Genomic DNA, 8,590 nt, shown 5'->3' on the forward strand with positions numbered 1-8,590 from the left:
CGTACTGAAAAATACCTTTGAGTGCTTCCCGGCTTGACATGTTCAAACAACTCGGTAAGAATTCTTTCTTTTAAGCATTTTTAATAGAGTGGAATGATTTCTTAAAGACGGCAAATTAATTTCTTTATTTTCATTAAAATTAGACCAAGTAATTAATTTATTTTTGTATCAGAATATTTTAATAGTAGTCTATGATGATTTTATCCATGAATTATAAACTCGCATTAAGTTTTGATTTAATTTTAAGCAAAATAAGCCTAACCTTTTTTATATATTTTGAAATATAAATTCAAAATCACGAAACCTTTTAGAAAAAGACGATTATGTCCAAATGAAAAAAGATTTATTTTCTTTTACAAGATTTATTATCTTTTATGAAGTATTTATCATTTTAATATTTGATTATTAATTTTGTTATTTTTTATTTCAGCGTGACCGTTTTCATACAATAAATTGTATTAGTAACTATGCTGGTTTTGAATCATGTGGGAAGTAGCAGGTTTAGTACGTTTGTACTAAAAGATCTCGTACACGGCCAGGCAAAAGGCGTTGTACCGAAACAAAAATAGAATTACCCTTCATGTGATTTTTATAATATTTAGGTTAGGTTATTTTGGGTAATCGCCCTTCCCGCAGGATTTAGGCATACAGAAATTGACATCATATTATCACCACTTCAATTATTTGTATTTTATAATGATCCTATTCATCTGATTTTTTTTGATAATTCCTAGGATAACAAGGTCCATTATAATAAGCGAATTATAAAGAATCTAGGAAATTTTATTATTATAAGTTTGTCCTTCCTTCTTATTTTAGAACTAAACTTTGTCATCCTTTTTTTTAGTAGCAAAGCTACTCTATAATTCACTTTGTCAGTACGTCAGTCAGTCAGTCAGTAACGCTATGGGGGAAACGTGATTTTCTCTACTCCTATTAGAGATAGACAGCTGAAATTTTTAGTGAAGATTACTATGACATGTGCACATCTAATCTATACATTGTTTTGTCCATCTGTCCATTAATTGGGGTGCTTGATCGATTCCTAGATTTTTATGTTTTTGCAATTTTCTCAATGCCTGTTCAGGATGAATGGCTGGAATTTTTAGGGATTAAATAATTTTTATTATTGAAGTTTTTTATAACATACTCTATAGATCATTTTCCCTAGATGTCTATTCATAATATTTTAGCTTCGCTACTTATGGATGTTGTCATCTTTGTTTTACTATTGACTACTCCCTGTCCTGTGCATCTTATGAAAACAATTTTTTTCCAGAAGTTTGGTAAAATCTTTACTAAGCTGATCAAACTTTACAAAAACAAGGCCAGTCATTTCCATTACTAAGATTATTTTTTCTCGTATTCATTCGAATCCGGTGGATAGGAACCGGTTCTCATTCATACGAAAAAACTATGTCTAGCATTGCATTATATCCAGCTTTCTACGAATATAAAAATGTACAATCATAAGATTAAAACCAGTTTTTAGCCCGTGTCTTTGGCACCTCGGAGCTAAAAAAAAACTGGTTTTAATCTCATAATTGTACATTCTATATCCGCGAGAAATAACTATTCCTACAGTATTTGTATAAGATCAACAAACGTAATATATCTGTATATCACTTAGTTAAAAGGTAACGTCCGTAAATAACTTTGCTAGAAAGCGTAGCAACTATATAATTGTTACCAGATAGATAGTACGTACATTTAGAAAAAGTAGTTTTTAATTTCCGATCACCCAAAAAACTATTTTGTGAACAAACTATGTATGATAAACTTGTTTTAAGTTTTATTCAAATAGTGTGCAACTATTTATATTAGTTATGTTCAATAAGAAAAGTAAGATTGCTCTAGTCCCCAAAGTTTTAAAAAAATTAGCCAATTGTCTACTTCTAATCCCTATTTCCTTGAGGTTCTGTCAATGTTTTTATGATTTTAGAGCTTAGCTTTTATGCATGTTTAGTGTTTCTTGCAAATCCGTATCATTTAAAAACTTATTTACAGAATGATTATCCCAATCTGTACCTCTGGATTTTGCAAGGCAGTTTTTTCTTTATGTCATACACTTGTACTTGCAATCAGGGAGGGATATTTCATCTGAAGAAAAACTTGCACAGTAGAACCCTATCTAGTTGTAAAAAAGAGTATTTTGATGAATACCTTAATTAGTACTTGAATAAATGATCTCAATATCCAATATGGCAAAGGTCAACTAATAGAACAATCAATTTAACAATTTAGAGTTTGCTTGATTATGATTACTTTTCATAAATTTGTCAAAAATAGCCTACAACAATCAATACTTTTTTACGATGGACAAACAAAACAATCTCATATTATACTTAATAATAGTTATTTGTCGAATAATATTATAGACAGCTTTCCGCGGATATCAAAAGGAAAAATTATGAATTTTATTTTAATATTCGTGGAACATTGTCCGTAATACCACGTTATACAACATTTTTCAGTACGGCTGAGAACTGGTTCTATTTTAGCTTTTGAGGTCGGTAAACTATGAAAAATTACACTTTTTGTCTTTATTGAGTTTGCATACAGAAATAAATAAATCACAAACATTTTTACGTCTGAGATATTAAATAGAAATTTATAGCATCGTATTAAAGACAGCTTTCTCCTGATATTAAAATGAAAAATTAAAACCAGTTTTGTTAGCCCCAAGGGCCTGAAGGAATATTCTTATATGACTAGATTCAAAAGAAATTTTCAACTGTCAAAAATAAAACAATAAATAAAACAGAATATAAGTTGACCAACCGTATTTCTTTGTAATACAAAAAATGAAGTATTTCTTTTAAGGATATGGAGCGATGGTAGACAGACAGACGAACAGACAGACATCATTCTACTTTGTAATATAGATAAAAATATATCCCACTTTTTGTTCGGGTAGGGTGTGTTTAACACAATCTAACCCATCATTTATATAAATATCTCACTATATGTTCGGGTAGGGTGTGGTTAACACCATCTAACCCATCACTTATATAAATATCCCACTATATGTTCTGGAAGAGTGTAGTCAACACCATCTAACCCATCAAATATATAAATATCCCACTATGTGTTCGGGTAGGGTGTACTTAACACCATCTAACCCATCACTTATATAAATATCCCACTATGTGTTCGGGTAGGGTGTACTTAACACCATCTAACCAATCACTTATATAAATATCCCACTATATGTTCTGGCAGGGTGTGGTTAACACCATCTAACCCATCACTTATATAAATATCCCACTATGTGTTCGGGTAGGGTGTGGTTAACACCATCTAACCCATCACTTATATAAATATCCCACTATATGTTCTGGAAGAGTGTAGTCAACACCATCTAACCCATCAAATATATAAATATCCCACTATGTGTTCGGGTAGGGTGTACTTAACACCATCTAACCCATCACTTATATAAATATCCCACTATGTGTTCGGGTAGGGTGTGGTTAACACCATCTAACCCATCACTTATATAAATATCCCACTATGTGTTCGGGTAGGGTGTAGTCAACACCATCTAACCAATCACTTATATAAATACCCCACTATATGTTCTGGCAGGGTGTGGTTAACACCATCTAACCCATCACTTATATAAATATCCCACTATGTGTTCGGGTAGGGTGTACTTAACACCATCTAACCCATCACTTATATAAATATCCCACTATGTGTTCGGGTAGGGTGTGGTTAACACCATCTAACCCATCACTTATATAAATATCCCACTATGTGTTCGGGTAGGGTGTGGTTAACACCATCTAACCCATCACTTATATAAATATCCCACTATATGTTCTGGAAGAGTGTAGTCAACACCATCTAACCCATCAAATATATAAATATCCCACTATGTGTTCGGGTAGGGTGTACTTAACACCATCTAACCCATCACTTATATAAATATCCCACTATGTGTTCGGGTAGGGTGTGGTTAACACCATCTAACCCATCACTTATATAAATATCCCACTATGTGTTCGGGTAGGGTGTAGTCAACACCATCTAACCAATCACTTATATAAATACCCCACTATATGTTCTGGCAGGGTGTGGTTAACACCATCTAACCCATCACTTATATAAATATCCCACTATGTGTTCGGGTAGGGTGTACTTAACACCATCTAACCCATCACTTATATAAATATCCCACTATGTGTTCGGGTAGGGTGTGGTTAAAACCATCTAACCCATCACTTATATAAATATCCCACTATATGTTCTGGCAGGGTGTGGTTAACACCATCTAACCCATCACTTATATAAATATCCCACTATATGTTCTGGCAGGGTGTGGTTAACACCATCTAACCCATCACTTATATAAATATCCCACTATGTGTTCGGGTAGGGTGTACTTAACACCATCTAACCCATCACTTATATAAATATCCCACTATATGTTCTGGTAGGGTGTACTTAACACCATCTAACCCATCACTTATATAAATATCCCACTATGTGTTCGGGTAGGGTGTACTTAACACCATCTAACCCATCACTTATATAAATATCCCACTATATGTTCTGGTAGGGTGTACTTAACACCATCTAACCCATCACTTATATAAATATCCCACTATGTGTTCGGGTAGGGTGTACTTAACACCATCTAACCCATCACTTATATAAATATCCCACTATGTGTTCGGGTAGGGTGTACTTAACACCATCTAACCAATCACTTATATAAATATCCCACTATATGTTCGGGTAGGGTGTGGTCAACACAATCTAACCCATCACTTATATAAATATCTCACTATATGTTCTGGCAGGGTGTGGTTAACACCATCTAACCCATCACTTATAAAAATATCCCACTATGTGTTCGGGTAGGGTGTACTTAACACCATCTAACCCATCACTTATATAAATATCCCACTATGTGTTCGGGTAGGGTGTGGTTAACACTATCTAACCCATCACTTATATAAATATCCCACTATATGTTCTGGCAGGGTGTGGTTAACACCATCTAACCCATCACTTATATAAATATCCCGCTATGTGTTCAGGTAGGGTGTACTTAACACCATCTAACCCATCACTTATATAAATATCCCACTATATGTTCTGGTAGGGTGTACTTAACACCATCTAACCCATCACTTATATAAATATCCCACTATATGTTCGGGTAGGGTGTACTTAACACCATCTAACCCATCACTTATATAAATATCCCACTATATGTTCTGGAAGAGTGTAGTCAACACCATCTAACCCATCAAATATATAAATATCCCACTATGTGTTCGGGTAGGGTGTACTTAACACCATCTAACCCATCACTTATATAAATATCCCACTATGTGTTCGGGTAGGGTGTGGTTAACACCATCTAACCCATCACTTATATAAATATCCCACTATGTGTTCGGGTAGGGTGTAGTCAACACCATCTAACCAATCACTTATATAAATACCCCACTATATGTTCTGGCAGGGTGTGGTTAACACCATCTAACCCATCACTTATATAAATATCCCACTATGTGTTCGGGTAGGGTGTACTTAACACCATCTAACCCATCACTTATATAAATATCCCACTATGTGTTCGGGTAGGGTGTGGTTAACACCATCTAACCCATCACTTATATAAATATCCCACTATGTGTTCGGGTAGGGTGTGGTTAACACCATCTAACCCATCACTTATATAAATATCCCACTATATGTTCTGGAAGAGTGTAGTCAACACCATCTAACCCATCAAATATATAAATATCCCACTATGTGTTCGGGTAGGGTGTACTTAACACCATCTAACCCATCACTTATATAAATATCCCACTATGTGTTCGGGTAGGGTGTGGTTAACACCATCTAACCCATCACTTATATAAATATCCCACTATGTGTTCGGGTAGGGTGTAGTCAACACCATCTAACCAATCACTTATATAAATACCCCACTATATGTTCTGGCAGGGTGTGGTTAACACCATCTAACCCATCACTTATATAAATATCCCACTATGTGTTCGGGTAGGGTGTACTTAACACCATCTAACCCATCACTTATATAAATATCCCACTATGTGTTCGGGTAGGGTGTGGTTAAGACCATCTAACCCATCACTTATATAAATATCCCACTATATGTTCTGGCAGGGTGTGGTTAACACCATCTAACCCATCACTTATATAAATATCCCACTATATGTTCTGGCAGGGTGTGGTTAACACCATCTAACCCATCACTTATATAAATATCCCACTATGTGTTCGGGTAGGGTGTACTTAACACCATCTAACCCATCACTTATATAAATATCCCACTATATGTTCTGGTAGGGTGTACTTAACACCATCTAACCCATCACTTATATAAATATCCCACTATGTGTTCGGGTAGGGTGTACTTAACACCATCTAACCCATCACTTATATAAATATCCCACTATATGTTCTGGTAGGGTGTACTTAACACCATCTAACCCATCACTTATATAAATATCCCACTATGTGTTCGGGTAGGGTGTACTTAACACCATCTAACCCATCACTTATATAAATATCCCACTATGTGTTCGGGTAGGGTGTACTTAACACCATCTAACCAATCACTTATATAAATATCCCACTATATGTTCGGGTAGGGTGTGGTCAACACAATCTAACCCATCACTTATATAAATATCTCACTATATGTTCTGGCAGGGTGTGGTTAACACCATCTAACCCATCACTTATAAAAATATCCCACTATGTGTTCGGGTAGGGTGTACTTAACACCATCTAACCCATCACTTATATAAATATCCCACTATGTGTTCGGGTAGGGTGTGGTTAACACCATCTAACCCATCACTTATATAAATATCCCACTATATGTTCTGGCAGGGTGTGGTTAACACCATCTAACCCATCACTTATATAAATATCCCGCTATGTGTTCAGGTAGGGTGTACTTAACACCATCTAACCCATCACTTATATAAATATCCCACTATATGTTCTGGTAGGGTGTACTTAACACCATCTAACCCATCACTTATATAAATATCCCACTATATGTTCGGGTAGGGTGTACTTAACACCATCTAACCCATCACTTATATAAATATCCCACTATATGTTCTGGAAGAGTGTAGTCAACACCATCTAACCCATCAAATATATAAATATCCCACTATGTGTTCGGGTAGGGTGTACTTAACACCATCTAACCCATCACTTATATAAATATCCCACTATGTGTTCGGGTAGGGTGTGGTTAACACCATCTAACCCATCACTTATATAAATATCCCACTATGTGTTCGGGTAGGGTGTAGTCAACACCATCTAACCAATCACTTATATAAATACCCCACTATATGTTCTGGCAGGGTGTGGTTAACACCATCTAACCCATCACTTATATAAATATCCCACTATGTGTTCGGGTAGGGTGTACTTAACACCATCTAACCCATCACTTATATAAATATCCCACTATGTGTTCGGGTAGGGTGTGGTTAACACCATCTAACCCATCACTTATATAAATATCCCACTATGTGTTCGGGTAGGGTGTGGTTAACACCATCTAACCCATCACTTATATAAATATCCCACTATATGTTCTGGAAGAGTGTAGTCAACACCATCTAACCCATCAAATATATAAATATCCCACTATGTGTTCGGGTAGGGTGTACTTAACACCATCTAACCCATCACTTATATAAATATCCCACTATGTGTTCGGGTAGGGTGTGGTTAACACCATCTAACCCATCACTTATATAAATATCCCACTATGTGTTCGGGTAGGGTGTAGTCAACACCATCTAACCAATCACTTATATAAATACCCCACTATATGTTCTGGCAGGGTGTGGTTAACACCATCTAACCCATCACTTATATAAATATCCCACTATGTGTTCGGGTAGGGTGTACTTAACACCATCTAACCCATCACTTATATAAATATCCCACTATGTGTTCGGGTAGGGTGTGGTTAAGACCATCTAACCCATCACTTATATAAATATCCCACTATATGTTCTGGCAGGGTGTGGTTAACACCATCTAACCCATCACTTATATAAATATCCCACTATATGTTCTGGCAGGGTGTGGTTAACACCATCTAACCCATCACTTATATAAATATCCCACTATGTGTTCGGGTAGGGTGTACTTAACACCATCTAACCCATCACTTATATAAATATCCCACTATATGTTCTGGTAGGGTGTACTTAACACCATCTAACCCATCACTTATATAAATATCCCACTATGTGTTCGGGTAGGGTGTACTTAACACCATCTAACCCATCACTTATATAAATATCCCACTATATGTTCTGGTAGGGTGTACTTAACACCATCTAACCCATCACTTATATAAATATCCCACTATGTGTTCGGGTAGGGTGTACTTAACACCATCTAACCCATCACTTATATAAATATCCCACTATGTGTTCGGGTAGGGTGTACTTAACACCATCTAACCAATCACTTATATAAATATCCCACTATATGTTCGGGTAGGGTGTGGTCAACACAATCTAACCCATCACTTATATAAATATCTCACTATATGTTCTGGCAG

Source organism: Acartia tonsa, chromosome 12, assembly GCF_053477335.1.
Source record: "Acartia tonsa isolate MP-2025a chromosome 12, ASM5347733v1, whole genome shotgun sequence".
Lineage (NCBI taxonomy): Eukaryota > Metazoa > Arthropoda > Copepoda > Calanoida > Acartiidae > Acartia > Acartia tonsa.